General features: G+C 52.2%; 1 protein-coding gene across 5 annotated transcripts in view; it reads left to right on the top strand.

Moving 5' to 3' along the window:
• The first annotated feature begins 1,329 nt into the window (after window positions 1-1,329).
• The window catches only part of PTK2B (protein tyrosine kinase 2 beta), a 117,379-nt gene continuing 103,954 nt past the window's right edge, over window positions 1,330-14,754 (top strand). For all 5 annotated transcript variants that reach the window (XM_031692545.2, XM_031692547.2, XM_031692546.2 and 2 more), the window contains exon 1: window positions 1,330-1,534. The gene's annotated coding sequence lies outside the window, so the exon portion shown is untranslated. The remainder of the gene's footprint in view (window positions 1,535-14,754) is intronic.

Below are 14,754 nucleotides of genomic sequence, written 5' to 3'. Positions count from 1 at the left end.
ACATCCATGGACGGGCTGAACAAGGCAGAACTCCAGCAGTCATGTGGTGAGCTCCGTCAGATGGGCTGTAAGTTGCCACATGTAAGGGGGTGGGCCCCAGGCGCAGAGATTCTGACTTTCAAGAGACCAGGGGTGGCACCCAGGTATCTGCATTTTAAGAGCTATGGATAGTCCACTGACCAAAGTTTGAGAAACATTGACTTTCTGGCTTTTTGGCCTTGGACATGTTAATTAAGCTAAGTCTCAATTTTCTTTGCAGAAAATGAGGAGAATTTAATGAAATGCACGTGTAAATGGAGTGTAAACTGGGTGCTTCCTGAGCACAAGGTGGTTGGCATTCAGATGTGCTCACCAAATGCTGGCTTTTTCTTTCCTTGTCCTGGGGTGGCTGGGCTGCTGAGTGGGTTTGGAGGTGGGTGGTGAGGGAGTTTCACGAGGTGGTTGTGTGTGTCGGGCTGTCACATGTGGTTGCACAACTCCAGGGGGTGCCATCCTCAGAGAATACATTGTGAACATTCTCTAGAACCTTGGGAGACCCCAGTCCTTCACAGGACACAGAATGAAGACGTTTGGGCTGGGGGCTCTGGAGAGGAACTTTGGGGACGTGGGGAACACTGAGTGACACAGCAGCTTTTTGACATAATGCTAAGTCTGGTTCACCTCCTCCGGCTCAGGATAAAGTCTAGAACCTTTCTAATGATAGGAAAAAGGGTTGCTAATTTCTCTTGAGTCACTGCCTCACCTCTCACTCCCCTGCTGGCCTGAGTGAAAGATAAACCAGCCTCTATGTTTGGACAATGAAGTGGCCTGATGTGCAGATGGAGCGAGAAAAGGCTGCCCAGCTTCTATGACTATTCTTTGCTGTCCTATGGTCCTGGCTACGACAGCGCAGGGACTTGGTCCATGGTCTCCAGGCCCCTGGACCAGTTCTGCCAAAGTCCCTGATAGGAAAGGGGCTGGGCCCCTTACTACTTGGAGAGTCACAGGGACCCAGATACTGAGAGGGTGGCGGGCAGCTGGCAGTCTCCGGCTCTGAGACATACCTGGGGGCTAAGAGGAACGCCATCCCGAAGTCTGCAAGTGGAGAGGAGGGAGGAGGGAGGGGGTGGTAGGAACTGGGGGCTCACCTGCTCACGGGGGGCGCAGAACGGCAGAAGACCCGGCCTGGGGCCGGGGGGTGTGGCAGAGATGGCCCCCCAGGTGGGCGCGCGCAGCTCAGGGAATCGGCGGCAGCGTCTATTTCAGAGTTTATGGTAAGAGGCTGGAGCCGCACACGCTCAGCACCGCAGACAACACACCCCACCCTTTAAGGAAGTGGGGAGGCGAGCAACAGGGGTGTGGTTAAGTCGGAGGAGGAGAGGGGAAAACACAAACCTGTCAGCGCCCTTACTGAGCGGAGGCCTCGGGAGTCGCCGAGAACCCCGTGAGCAGCGCCCCTCACCTGCCCGGCCCCCGCCGCTCCTGTGCCGGCCGCCGTCCCCGCCGCACCTGGCCGAGCCGAGGAGCCGCCGCCCGGGCCGGCGCGTCCCTGCGTGTGAGTCCCTCCCGCGATCGCGGCTGAGCGTCCGGCCAGAAGTTGGAGGCTGGCCGAGGTGGGAGGGTTGGGGAGTGACTCCGGGATTATGGGGACCCGGCCGGCGCCGGCGCCGGGAGTTCCTGGAAAAGGAGCCACGGAGGACCCAGAAGTGGGAGCCGCGGGCGCGGGGAGCTCCCGGCAGGGAGCGGGCTTCTATTTTTGGAGTGAATTTGAGACTAAGGGGTCCTCTTTTCGGATTCAGACGTGGGGTGGGGGTGTGGAGGGAAGGCTGGGGGATGATGAGAGGGCACGGAAAGGCCGGCTGCCTCTAAAGGTCAGGCCAGAGAGCTCTCAGAATCCAGCTTCAACTCCTGCCTTAGAGCCCCTGCCCGCGTCCTGCTCTCGCCCCTTCCCCGAGCCCGGCAGCCCGCCCACCCTGGTCACGTCCCCGCGGACCCTCCTCTGCTCCCCGCAGTGGGTTCCAGCCCCGAGACGGCACCTTCCGAGTCAAGCCCGGGCGGACGTCACAGGGCTCTGCAGGGGGTAGTGGCAGAGCTCTGAGGGGTGTGTGTGTGTGTGTGTGTGTGTGTGTGGCGTGCGTGTGCGCGCATGAGTGCGTGTGAGCCCGTGTGTGGCCTGGGGACTAAACGCTCGCCGCCACGCTGAGTCTTTGTGAAACTCCTTCGCAATGCCCATAAAGGGTTAAGTTCTGTGCCTTCTCTGCCTGTCAGGCTGTGCGTGGGCAAAGCCTTGGGTGGGTGAACAGGCAACATATGGGAGATGTTCTGAGCCCTCCGAGGCCCGCCACCTGCCCTAACCCTCAGCCATCTGACACTCGTGTCTCCCCACACCCCAGACTTGGAGCTCAATCCATTGAGGCTCCTCCAAGGGGCTGGGGAAGAAGAAGAGTAGAATTTTGCACACAGAGTGGGCATTGGCCAGGGGGGTAGGAAACCAGAGGAAGAGCTTTCTCCGGATCCGTAACTGGATGTGACTGGACATGAGCCCTGGGGCAGTGGGTGCGAAATGATCACAGAAGGGGCACGAGGAGGCCCCTCCCTTGTGGCCGAGGAATGCAGCCGTGGACCTAACCCCAGCCTTTCACAACTTCTCTAGGGGGAGGGCGAATTGGAGGCCGAGATGAAAAAGTGAGAGAAGATGGAGGGAGGGAGGGAAGTAGTCACATCCAAGAGACCAGCTCTGCCAGGACACTGCTCTCATTCCTTCACTGAGAAGCATTTGCTGGGTTCCTACCTGAGGCCGGGTGCTGGCTCTAGGTGGGCAGGGGGGAGCAGGGAGGCTATGGTGCGGGGAACCCAGCCCCTCCGCGAGCCCCGGGCAGTGCGGGGAGTGGCGGGAAGGGATGGGGCAGGTACTGACCAGCCCAGGGCTGGGGGTTGTGGGAGAAGCCGGTCAGGGTGTCCAGGAAGGCTTCCTGGAAGAAGTGACTCTAAGTGGCGACCTGAAGGATCAGTAGAATGAGCCACAGAGGGGAAGGAGGGCAGAGCAGCCCAGAGCACAGCAAGTGCTGAGACCCGAGGCCAGAAGCAGCATGATGCACCCAGGAAATTGAAAGTAGCCGTGCGCTGTCAGCGCGTGGGAAGTGCAGGGTGAGTTGAGAGGTGGAGGGCTCCAGGAGGGCCTGCTCTTGCTGCCATGGCAACTCCTGTCGCTTGGGACCTGGAGCCAGCAGCCTCCAACTCCACTCAAGGGCGGGGCTGGAGAATTTGGCAAATGAAAATGCAGGACACTCAGATTTGAATTGCAGATGCACAATGAATATTTTTCAAGGATGAGTATGTCCCATGCAATATTGGGGGCATACTTATACTAAGACATAATTCACTGTTTAGCGGAAATTCAAATTTAACTGGGCGTCTGATATTTCATCTGACAACCCTCCTCTAGGAGAAGGAAGGTTGAGGGCGCTCCTCTGCTGGGCAGGGAAGGATGGGGTGCGCCCAGGCACCAGGAGTCTCAGCCCATGTTCGCTGGTAACCCACTCTGGGGTTCCTTCACTGACTGGCCCTGTTATTTCTTAAAAAACTGAAAGAGACCCCAAAACCCCGTGCAATTCCTTGGTCTTTGGAGCTGGATGGACCTGGATTCAAGTCCCAGCTGGGCCAATTGCTTGATGTGAGGCCGCACAGAAGCCCCTTAGCTCCTCAGAGCCCCAGAATCTCTTTTCAGAAGAAAGGACACGAGTATCCGTTTGTTCGGGTTTTGGGACACATCCATAGTGATGCATGTGCGTTGCCCAGGGAGGGCTGAAGAAAAGTGGTAGATAGTCATCTGCGTAGCATCTTCACAGGGGTAACCAAAGCCACATTCCCCAAGTGCTTGGGGCTCGTGTGTTTCTGTTTATATTTATCAAACACTCAGAGGCCCCCGAGGAAATACATGGAGAGGGTTAGCTCCTGAGCAAAGGAGGAGAGCCGGGGTCATTTCTTCAGCTTCGCCACTGATCTGCTTCCCAGATGACCTCCTTCAAAGGGGGGAGGTACCCAGCTCTTCTTCTGGAGGATGGACAGGGCCTGGAGGAGGCGGCGGGGGGGGGGTGGTGACTCAAATTAAAGCTAACTGAAGGGAAACGTGAATGAATTAAAAGGGAGAATCCACACAGGGAACTGTATTCAGTACCTTGTAATAGCCTATAATGAAACAGAATATGAAAAGGAATATATATATGTATGTTTGTATATAACTGAATCACTGTGCTGTATGCCAGAAATTAACACAACATTGTAAGTCAACTCTGCTAAAATTAAAAAATAAAAAATAAAAAAGGAAAGGTCCAGGATCCAGGTGAAACACCTAGCACAGTGTCTGACTCAGACAAACATGCCTTAAAATTTAGCTGTCAATAATCCCATTTTTATAATGAGTGCCTTATTAGAAAAATAGAGCTCAGGGTAGGTGAAGTAAGAGTGCCTTGTTTTGACTTTAAGGGGGGCACTTGTGAGAGCGAGTTTGGGGCCTCCTAAAAGGGAACCGGGTGGGAGTTAAGAATCTGTTAAGAGAAAGAGGAAATGGAAAGTGTGTTTCCCTTCTGGGAACCGTTGGGTTAAAAATGGTCCCTCTTTCCAGCGGCTAAATCTCCCCATCCCCCTGCCTAGTGAAACATTTTGTCCCCAGCTCTTTAGAGCAGCGTTTGCTAAACAGTGTTCAGAGAAACTCTGTGCGGTGAGGTAGTTACAGGGGTTCCACTGGTGAGACGTTCAGGTGAGCCTGCACTCAGATCTGTCATGTGTACTTGTACGATCAAGGCTGTGATCATGCAGAAAAGACACCTGTGTCGCTGGACTTACTAGCATTCTCTAAGCTAGTAGTGGGTTGGGGGCGGGTACCTAGTACCATCTCAAGGGAAATAGCTCTCCACATCTAGGGACTGTTGATGTGGGTGCAGTTCTGGGACCAAGCAGATCTTTCCATGGACATTATTATTCGTCTCATAACTCTAGTCCATATAGACTCAGCAGTGTCCAACCTACCAAAGATCTTCAGGGACTGAGTACCGTGTGCCCCGTCCCAGCATCGTGCATCCCTCATGCACACAGACCCCTACTTGTGTCAGCCTCCATCTTCCTACTGCAGCCCACGCCCGTTTCCCATTCAGAGGACCCTGGGGAAAGTATGTCTCTTAGCACGTAGCCCTCCGCGGTGATGGCTGCAGTGCTGTGTGTTCTGAGCACTGCTAAGACAAGTCCAGCTGAGGGAGAGGAGGGGAGGGAACACACCTTGCATGAGCTCCGCGTGGTTGATCTCCTGATCCCTAGTTTTCTCCCTGCCCCAGGAGTCACAGGCTTGGGACCATGTGGTCCTGGCCTCCCAGATGAATGGAGCTCTCAGGTAGTCACATGGCTGGAGTGGAGATGGACAGTTGCTGACGTGCTCAGGCAGAGGGTGGTGATTAACAGACATTCCTGTTGCTTGGTGGCCCAGTGGTCCAGTGCCCGGACTTGGTCGGTCAGCATGGGTTCCAGCTCCAGCTCTGGGACCCTTTGGGTGACCGTGGCTTACCTAAGTTCTGTTGTCCTCTCTTCCTCATCTCTGAGATGGAGATGACAACAGGGCTTTTCGTGAGAGAATACCAGGAGTAAAAGTTGACATGTGAACCGTCGCTAAGGCATGGGCAGGGATCTAACAGAACTGACCCTGCTGAGCCCGTGGTCACCAGGAATCAGGGGTGGACGAGGCAGGCGGGCAGGGTGCTGCGGTGGTGGACATTTACCAACTTGTGTGGACTGTTCCAGTACTGTCATGTCCCAGATGGCCTTATGCACCAGCTTAATAGCCTTGGCTGCATAAAACATTCAGCCCTTTGCAGGCACACAGTAGGCATCTGACAAATGCTAGCTCTCCTCATGGTTATTTTTATATTTAGAGTTAATCCAAGCTGGTGGGGAGGGGCAGAGGATGGCTTCTCGCGTGGGCTCTCTCACTGACACACGTGACATACACGACAGGATTTGCTTCCTGCCCCAAATCTGAGTCCCCCTGCCCTCAATTCACTGTGTCTGTGAACACCCAGGCCCCACTGGCTCTTTAGCCAGCACAGAGACATTCTGCCACTGCCCGTCGGACCCTGGGGTCCCCATGGTCATCAAAGGTGCTCAGACAGCTGACAGGCAGGAGAAAACGGTGGCTTCACTTTCCGGGATCTCAGCACCCAGCACAAAGCTCTGAGCTGTGCGAGGGGGTGGCGGCGGGGGAGGGGGCAGCCTTTGAGTCACTCTGCTGTTTCCCAAGGTATAATTATTACTCACGATGACAGTTCGATTAAGAGAGCAGACTGGAGACTGCGTATTCCAATGATGCACTTTTTACCTAGATGGGTGGATGGGTGAGAGGGCCGAATTTTGCTTCCGAGTGACCCCCAGGTCGCCCGTGGGTGGGCTGCAGACCCCAGCTCTTACCTTTCCCAGCGCTCAAGGCAGCCGGTCAACGTGATTAGAACTCAGATCAACCACCGCCAAGACCATGGAAGGGGAGCCTTCCCCTTTTCTGTCCTGGTGACAGCTCACTAACATTTTCCTCCTTTCCCATCCCCTTCTTCCCATTTATGTCCTGAAACCCACCCACGCAGAACCTGGCACCATCACTCACTAGACAGGCGCTCAACAGGATGCCCTCGCCCGGAGTTTGGAGCTTGCCACTCGGTTTAGCGCTCGTCTCGTGACCTTGTCTCCCTTTCAATAGGCCAAGTCTCCCAGCAACTTTGAGGGCACCAGGACTGCAGTCTTTGGCCCTTCCTTCTCTGAGGGTCTTCCAACTGGGTCTCTCAGGCTCCCCAGCCCTTACAATCCCACTGGACCCACACAGGCCCTGGGGAATTCTGCCCTGAGTTTGGGTTTTGCTCTTCAGGGGGAAGGAGCACCATTTCCCCCTGTGAGAGAGCAGTTCCTTCTCTGGTCCTGGGCACTTGGAGCATCCCATCTTTCTCTGGTTTCTAATTAATATCGTTTGCTCTGCCCCCTACCTCCTCCCTAGCCTCAAGCAGTCTCTCCCCAGTGTTTTGGGGACCATTTGGAATGAGAACCCAGCTCCTCTCTTTTCAGCTCCAGTACATTCTCCACATCCCCAGTTCCTGCTCCAGGCAGCTTACTAGAGATCTGATACTCCAGCACCTTTGAGGATGCTCTTACCAGCATCGTTTTATCTTCTGCCCGCTATTTACACGGGTGCTGGGCACTGAAACACAACAATGTCCATCTAGGCCATCGTAAGTGGCTGCCCCGAGCTTAAGTTCCCAAGCCCCCAGCCCAACACTGGCAGTTTGTCAGCGTGGGTGAGTGGAAAGGAGACACAGCTCTGGTTTAGAGTCTTCCGCTTGCTAGCTGTGTGACTTCGGGCAAGTCGCTTCACTTCGCACATTTGAACATGAAGACACCGCAGCGCACCCCTGCGATGGTCGTTGGGAGAAACACTTGCCTTGTGTGAAAAATGCCCCGTAAAAAGGCATTTTTCAGGCAGGACCCCTGGAAAGATGAAGAGTTTCGGGTCAGAAAGACATGAGTGGAGGCTTGGCCTGTCACTCTTGCTTCGTTATGGAAGCCCTCGGAGCCTGAGTTTTCTCATGGGTGACTCATTCTCATTCTCCCACCTCGTCACTCACAGTATAGTCTTCTCTCCCCAGGTTTGAGGGCCTATCTCCTCAATGAGTTTACAGTCTGGTAGGGACATGATACATAAAGGTGAATAACTGTAAGGCAGGATGGGGACTTCGATGCCATGAAAAGGGGCACCAATAAAGTGCTATGAGGTCAGAGGATGGAGAGAATTCTTCTGTCTGGGGAGTCTGGGAACGCTTGCTGGAGGAAGTGGCATTTGCAAAAGTTCTCAAAGGATGGCTAGGGTCTGGCCACAGAAACTTAAGGTGGTGGTTGTCATCAAAAAGTGTAAATAAAAGGGAGGTGGGAAGGCATGGTTTGAATGACCCATTTTGGCTTGAACCAAGAGTATCAAAGGGCATTAAAGATAAGGGTGGGAAGTAAAGATAAGGCTCGAGCATGGTGGATGAAGGGTTTGGACATCATTCTAAGGCTGTAGGGAGCCACTGGACTTTATTCTGAAGGCTGCAGGGAGCTGTTGAGATATGAACTTGGGCAAAGGGGCCATGATCAGATTTGGGCAGCAGCATGTAAAGTGAATCGGAGAGAAGATTTTGACCTTGCAGGAGGAGCATGTTGGAGGCCAATATAACAGTTACTGTCTCAAGAGTCTGGGTAAATTATGTAGTTCATAATGATTTGGGGGGAAAAAAGAAAACAACAACAAAAAAGAATGATTTAGGGGTCCTGGAGAGTATCGGCTGGTAACTGAAGGCTTCTATGTTCTCTGAGTTAAAATTGGTCCTTAAATGAATTTCAAAGATGTGGGATTTATGGGCGCATCAAATTGTCTAGGTTATATAAGTAATTTGCCATTCCCCTTAATCTTCTGCCGTGTTCTTGGTTCCCGTGTCAGCCCTCTCTCGTGGACCTCGTCTTTGGGAGTTATGCACAAAGTGTCAGCCTGTCTAGAGGTCTAAAGGCTACCTCTGTATGGCAGCCGCCCTGAGAGTCAAGGAGGAACGTGTACTTAAGTCTGCCTCCCCCTTACCCACCCCCATCAATTCAGACAACTCCTGGGCTCCACCTCCTGGCTGACCCTCCTCCCTTGCTCCAGCTCTCCATTTCCAAGAATCAGAGATGTTTCTACTTGAGCAACTCATCTGAAACGCTTTGAAAACTAAATTCATCGTTTTCTCCCACCACACCGTCTCCTTCTGGCATCCTTCCTGTTCGGCAGCTATGGTTCTCCTAGACACAGGTCAAGCACCTTGGTGTTATCTTCCCTTTCTCCTCTGGACCCATCACCAATCCTACAGGTTCTTTCTTCATGCCTCTCATTCTTTCCTTCCCTATTCCACGCCCCTGAGCCCCATTGCCTAAAATCACCGGGGGTTACCTAAGAGTCTCTCCTCTTCTTATCTCTAGTTTCCTGAAAAGCTTGTGTGCCTCTGGGCAAGTCCAGATCCCTTACATTGACTACTCAATGCCCTCTGTAATCTGACCTTCGTTTACCTTCTAGCCTAACTTCCCCATACTTTCCAAACTAAGCGCTACACCCCAGCTAGCCTGGTCTGCTCTACTCCCCATCAAACCTCTGCCCAAGTCCTTGGTCCTGCTAGAATGCCAGACCCTTCTACCTTCTTCAGTCAGATTTCCCTGAGGCTCAGATCATGTTCCATCCATTCTTTTGTTCTTCCAGATGCCCTCAAATTCCTAGGATTGGGGCTTCCATCTCCCTCCTTCTCTATACATTCATGCCTGGCTCCCCAGGGCCAGATGCAATCTTCCTTCATTCCCTGTGCTAGGCTTCACAACAGCAAGTTGCAACAGAGCAAGGACCACATTCTCCCCCAGGGTCAGGATGCTCTCCTGTCTCTCGGGAGCATGGAGACTTTCTAGAGCCCAGAGATTTAGAGCAGGAGCCAGATCATCCCTTTCCTGAGCTACTCCTGTGTCTCGAATCCCTTGGATCCTTGTCTGTTTTTTGCCCCGCATCCACCTGCTTATTGAGCCTGTCCCAGTCAGGCTGAAGCACAGAAGGCAGACAGGGAGTAGGAAAAAGTCAGGGAACCTTAGTGGAGGGTGGGAATATGGGAGAGAGATTTGCAAGGCAAAGGCTGGCAGTTTTTAGCAACCTGGACTTCCACTCACCTGCGCCCAGGCCTCGGACTTGCCTTGGTGGCTGCACTCTGAGCTGTCCAGAGGGTGGCCCTCTGTTGTCCCCAGTGTGACCTCTGAACCTTCTCCCTCTTTCTTTACCTGACTGTCTCTAGATAAACCCTCCCTGTCCCTGTTTGTTAAACACTCAGCCACCAGCCTGTGTCCCAGGGAGAGGTGTGGGGACAGACAGTGCTGCTCAGACCCAGGAAGTCACTGCTCTGTCACCGCCCTGCCATGTGACCGTGGGTGAGTCACCTGGGTGGGCCAGTTCAAGCCTCAGGGTTTTCATTTGTACAAGAAGGAGGCTGGGGCTTTTTAGTTAACTAGTGGAGAGCTTTCTTCAGCGAGGACCTTAGGTGAGAGCCCAGCATGTAGACCAGGTAAAAGTGGGCCTTCCCGGGGTCGGAGTGGGGACGGCAGGTGCCTGCCAGGCCCTCGCCTCTTTCCACAGTGGCCCCGGGCCCTCCCCGCATCTCCGGGGGCTCAGATCATCTTGGATCCTTTCAGGCCTCCAGTTCTTGAGGTCCACATTGTTCACGGGTCTAAACACACATAACTGGAGAATGGGTCCAGATTCAGGTGGATTCAGTAAAGAATGATCTTGAGGTGAGGAATCCAACCTCAGGCATGGGGTGTGTACGTGCTGGGAGTGAAGGGGGACTACGTGCGTGAGAGCCATGGGAGAGGATGTCTAATGTTCATCTCTGAGCAAACGCACACGTTTATGGGAAGAAAGTCCAGGCTTTCATGTGAGCGTCAAGGAACCTATGGCCCTGCCAGATGTTGAGAAAGACCCACAACGTATTGTAATCAGTTTTACAAACTTTTCATAGAAATGACCTCCAACGTCAGCTCCATTCTAATTCAGACGAACTAGGCTGTAAGCTCTGTTGAGGTCAGAACCATGTCTGTACTAAGCGTCAGATGGGGGACGATACCTAACACACAGGCAGCATCTGGCACATACACGTGCACCTGAGCACACGTGTACCTCCCATTAGTGAGGGTTGTATAAAAAAAACAACAGCTAATGTAAATATGTAAACATTTTAGGGTAACATTTAATATGTGATTATAGTGATGCACATTTTAAATCACTTACTATATAAAATAATACATTCAATTTAAAATATGGCTTTTCACCAACTCTCCCTGTTCACGAAACAGCCAACCCTTCCCTCACATCTTGACCTCAGTGTCCTTCTCATCACTGGAACCACTTTTTGAATCAGCTGTCTGTATTCTGGCCTATACCTTCAGCCCTACCGTCTAAACAGAGTTGGCTATTTCTTATTTCTCCAGAAGATGCTTCTTTGGTTTTTTAATAACAGCTTTCTGGAGATAGAATTAACACACCATTAAATTCATCCTTTTAAAATGTACCGCTTGGTGAATTTTAGTATCTTCAAAGGGTTGTGCAACCATCACTGCTGTCTAAATGCAGGACATTTGTATCACCCCACAAGAGACCTCGTGCCATTAGCTCCTTCCCTTCTCCTCCCCCCCAGGCCCTGGCTACCACTAATCTACTTTCTGTTTTTATGGATTTGTCTATTTTGAACATTTCATACGAATGGAGTTGTGCAATCTCGTGGTTTTTCTGTGACTGGCTTCTTTCACTTAACATAGTGTTTTTACAGCTTATCCATGTTGTAGCAATGACATTTTTATTGCCAGTTAATATTCAATTGCCTGCATGTTCCACATTTTACCGAACCATTCATCCATTGGTGAACATCTGAGTTGTTTCTACTTTGTGACCATTAAGACTAATGCTGGTGTGAACATTCATGTACAAGTTTTTGCATGGACTTAGGTTTTCATTTATCTCAGTTATATACCCAGGAGTAGAACTGCTGGGTGAGATAACAACTATGGTTAACATTTTGAGCAATGGCCAAGCTGCTGTCCACAGCAGCTGCACCATTGTACGCTCCCACCAGCACTGTGTGACGTCAGTTCCAGTCTCTCCCCATTCTCACCAGCACTCGCTACTGTCTGCAGTTCTGATGTTAGCTATCCCAGTGGCCATGAAGGGGCAGCTCCTTGTGGTTGTCACTTGCACTTCCCTAATAACTAATGACGCTGAACATCTTTTCATGTACTCATTGGCTGTTCGTCTGCCACTTTGGAAAACTGTTTAATCACATCCTTCAGAAGGTATTTCTTTTTGTCCACAGTGGAGCTACTTAGTGTGTTGCTTTTTTAAAAAATGATCTTTTGTAAAATTCAGCACTTGTAATTGCAAGACTGTAACCCCAAGAAAAGTTACTGAATCTATATATAAATTATATATATATTTATATATATATAAATTATTCTAAAGAGCAGACTTGTAATTACAAGTTGGAAACAAGACACCACATAGCACTGTGCTTCCTTTTTGAAAAAACTAATTCTATCAGGTGAGCGTTGTAAGCATCCTAAACTGGCATTGATCATAGTGGTGTCAGGCTAATATTTTTTCTCAGACAGTATATTTTTGTTCAAAAGAGGGCAATTGTGAGAGCAGCCCATAATATGAAAGATTCCATAAAGGCTAGAATATAAACTTCCTCTTTCCTGACATATAATCTGGGGACAGGAAGAGCATAGTGATATTTAAAAACAGACATATGGATAGATGGATGGATGGACAGATGGATGGATGAATAACTTTAGGAATGAATGAATGAATGAATGAACAAAGGAAGGAATGCAAGCTAGGGAGTTGGTCCATCCAGTGACCACACCATCTGTCCCTCTTTATTCCCTCTTAATTCCTGAGGAGGAAACCAGCACTGGCCAATCATTTATACTCTATAGAACCATATATAAATTATTCTAAAGAGCAGACTTGTAATTACAAGTTGGAAACAAGACAGTGTATTCTCTGTTGTCTGGACTATCTTTACCATCTTCTTTAAATCTGGAGAACCAGAGTCTGCCTGGCTTCTGGAGGTGGTTGAGAAACCCCAAGACCTTGCAACACGACTGCAGGATTTGATCCAGGGTTATAAGTCGCCAGAGCCGGACTTCCGGGATGCGATATGGTACAGATTCTTCTCAAGTCGGCCCTGTTCAGGCCCCTTCCCTCCGGCGGGAGGGCTGACCCGGGGTGTCTGGCGCGTACAGGGTGTCTTTCCCCGTCCCTCCTCGGGGGTGGGACAGTCTGGCCATCTCCCAGACCGTACTCACTAGTGATGCACCAGCAAACTCCTCAGAGAGACATGGCTCCTGCCCTTCCCAGTTTCCCCTCCAGCCTTCTCTTAGGAATACACACGTGAGCTGGAGAGTTTGGGGTAAGAGTGAGGGAAAGAAAGAGGAAGGTGGGCAGGCCAGAGGAGCAGGTTGGGAGCGGTGGCCAGACACACGAGGAAGTGCCAGATGTGGGCGACAGCTCGGGAGGTGGCCCCTAGAGGCCCAGACCCCAGAAGGGAAAGCAGTGACAGAGCAATTGCTCTTCAGAGAGACCTTGCGGTGGCCACAGAAGGGCAGCCATCGTGGGGCCTGATGGGGAGGCTGGATCCAGCCGGAGTCTGGTTCCCCCAAGCATGTGTGCTGGGAGTTGGGGTCAGGGAGCCTCGGACCTAGAAGGGGAGGGTTGGCGGGGCCTGGACCCACTCCGTGACTGGTGGTGGTCTGGAAAGGAAGTAAGGGGGCAAGTCTGGTAGATCAGGCAAAGTCTGGATCCCTTCCTAGCACTTTCGTCAGTTCCTAGGTGGGGTCCCCCGTGCGGTGGTGGCAGCGACCGGGAGAGCGAGTCCTTCCTTCTGAGCAATGACAGGATTGAGACTAAGTGGTCCTCCCTGGCAAGGGTTTCCCCTGGTGTTAAACCTCTGCGAGGAAGCGAAGTCTGCATTCCTCCTCCTGGAAGTGCTGTTTCCATCTGTAAGGCTGTGGGACTGTGGCTGTGATGGGGTTAATCTGCAGCTCAGCTCCCGCTACATAGCCCCTCCCTCGGGCCAGTCACTGTGCTGGGCACTGGGGGCACAGGGCTGAGCAAGGAAGCATCCTCAGGATGAGAGAGCCTTGCGGGAACCACAGTGAGAGCAGGTGGGCTGCCAGAGGATGGCCCAGCGCCACGGAGGCGCAAAGGCCAGGGCCACCACTGTTACCCGGGGGAGGCTAATGAGGCTTTACAGACAAGGTGATGCTGGGAAGGGTTTTGAAGACCAGATAAGAGCGTACCAGGTAGAGAAAGAGCAGGGAGATGCCCTTGCAGGTAGAGAGCACAGCACATTTAAAGATAAGGCATCAAGGAATGTGGCCTGTTGGGGAAGCTGTGATCAGCTCAGGGAGGCTGGACCTGGCAGGACGGGTGGACTAAAGCTGGAAGGCTGCAGAGGCCCTTTATTGTTGGCGCTTAACACTGGACTTTGTTCTCCAGCAACAGGAAGCTCCAGGACAGATAAGATAGCATATACACGGGAGGTACAGCGATAGGCGTTTTCAAGCAGGGAAGAGAGTCATAGTTTTGTTTTGGAAAAGAGGATTCTGGCCCCAGGTCAGAGCAGCTCTCGTGCCAGGCAAGCCCAGACAAGGTTTTGGCTCAGAGCCTCGTAGACAGGCATTTCTGGGGCGTGGCTGAGGGTGGCCAGCAGTGCTGTGCCCATGGCCCGGAGTTCCCGTCATTGGCTCGGGTGTCTCAGCTGTTCACACTGGTGGCTGGTCAGAGAAGTTGGTGGCGAGGGCTGGCCCCTGCTTCCCGTTTTTCTCCCTCTGTACATCCACGTGCAGTGAGGAGCGGGCAGAGAGGACCGAGAGGGGCTTGACTAGATGCACAAGGACCAGCCTGCCTTCAGTGGGGAAGTGCGGAGGGTGAGATGGGGCTACAGGAATGGGGAATCTGTGAGGAGGAAACCTATTGCAAAGCAAGAGGGCAGCCAAACATCCCTTTTTGCCCCAAGAGTTGGAATAAGGTATCCACAGGTGTTACGGGGATAAAGGATATTCCGGACCAGGAGACTCTGGTAGAGGGAAAGGGAATTCACACAGCACAGACGCTCATGTTCTGCCTTCTCCGAGCCTCCCTCCTCCCAGAGC

Source organism: Vicugna pacos, chromosome 31 (assembly GCF_048564905.1).
Source record: "Vicugna pacos chromosome 31, VicPac4, whole genome shotgun sequence".
NCBI lineage: Eukaryota > Metazoa > Chordata > Mammalia > Artiodactyla > Camelidae > Vicugna > Vicugna pacos.
Note: the sequence above shows the minus strand (reverse complement) of the source record. Positions and strands in the feature narration are given on the sequence as shown.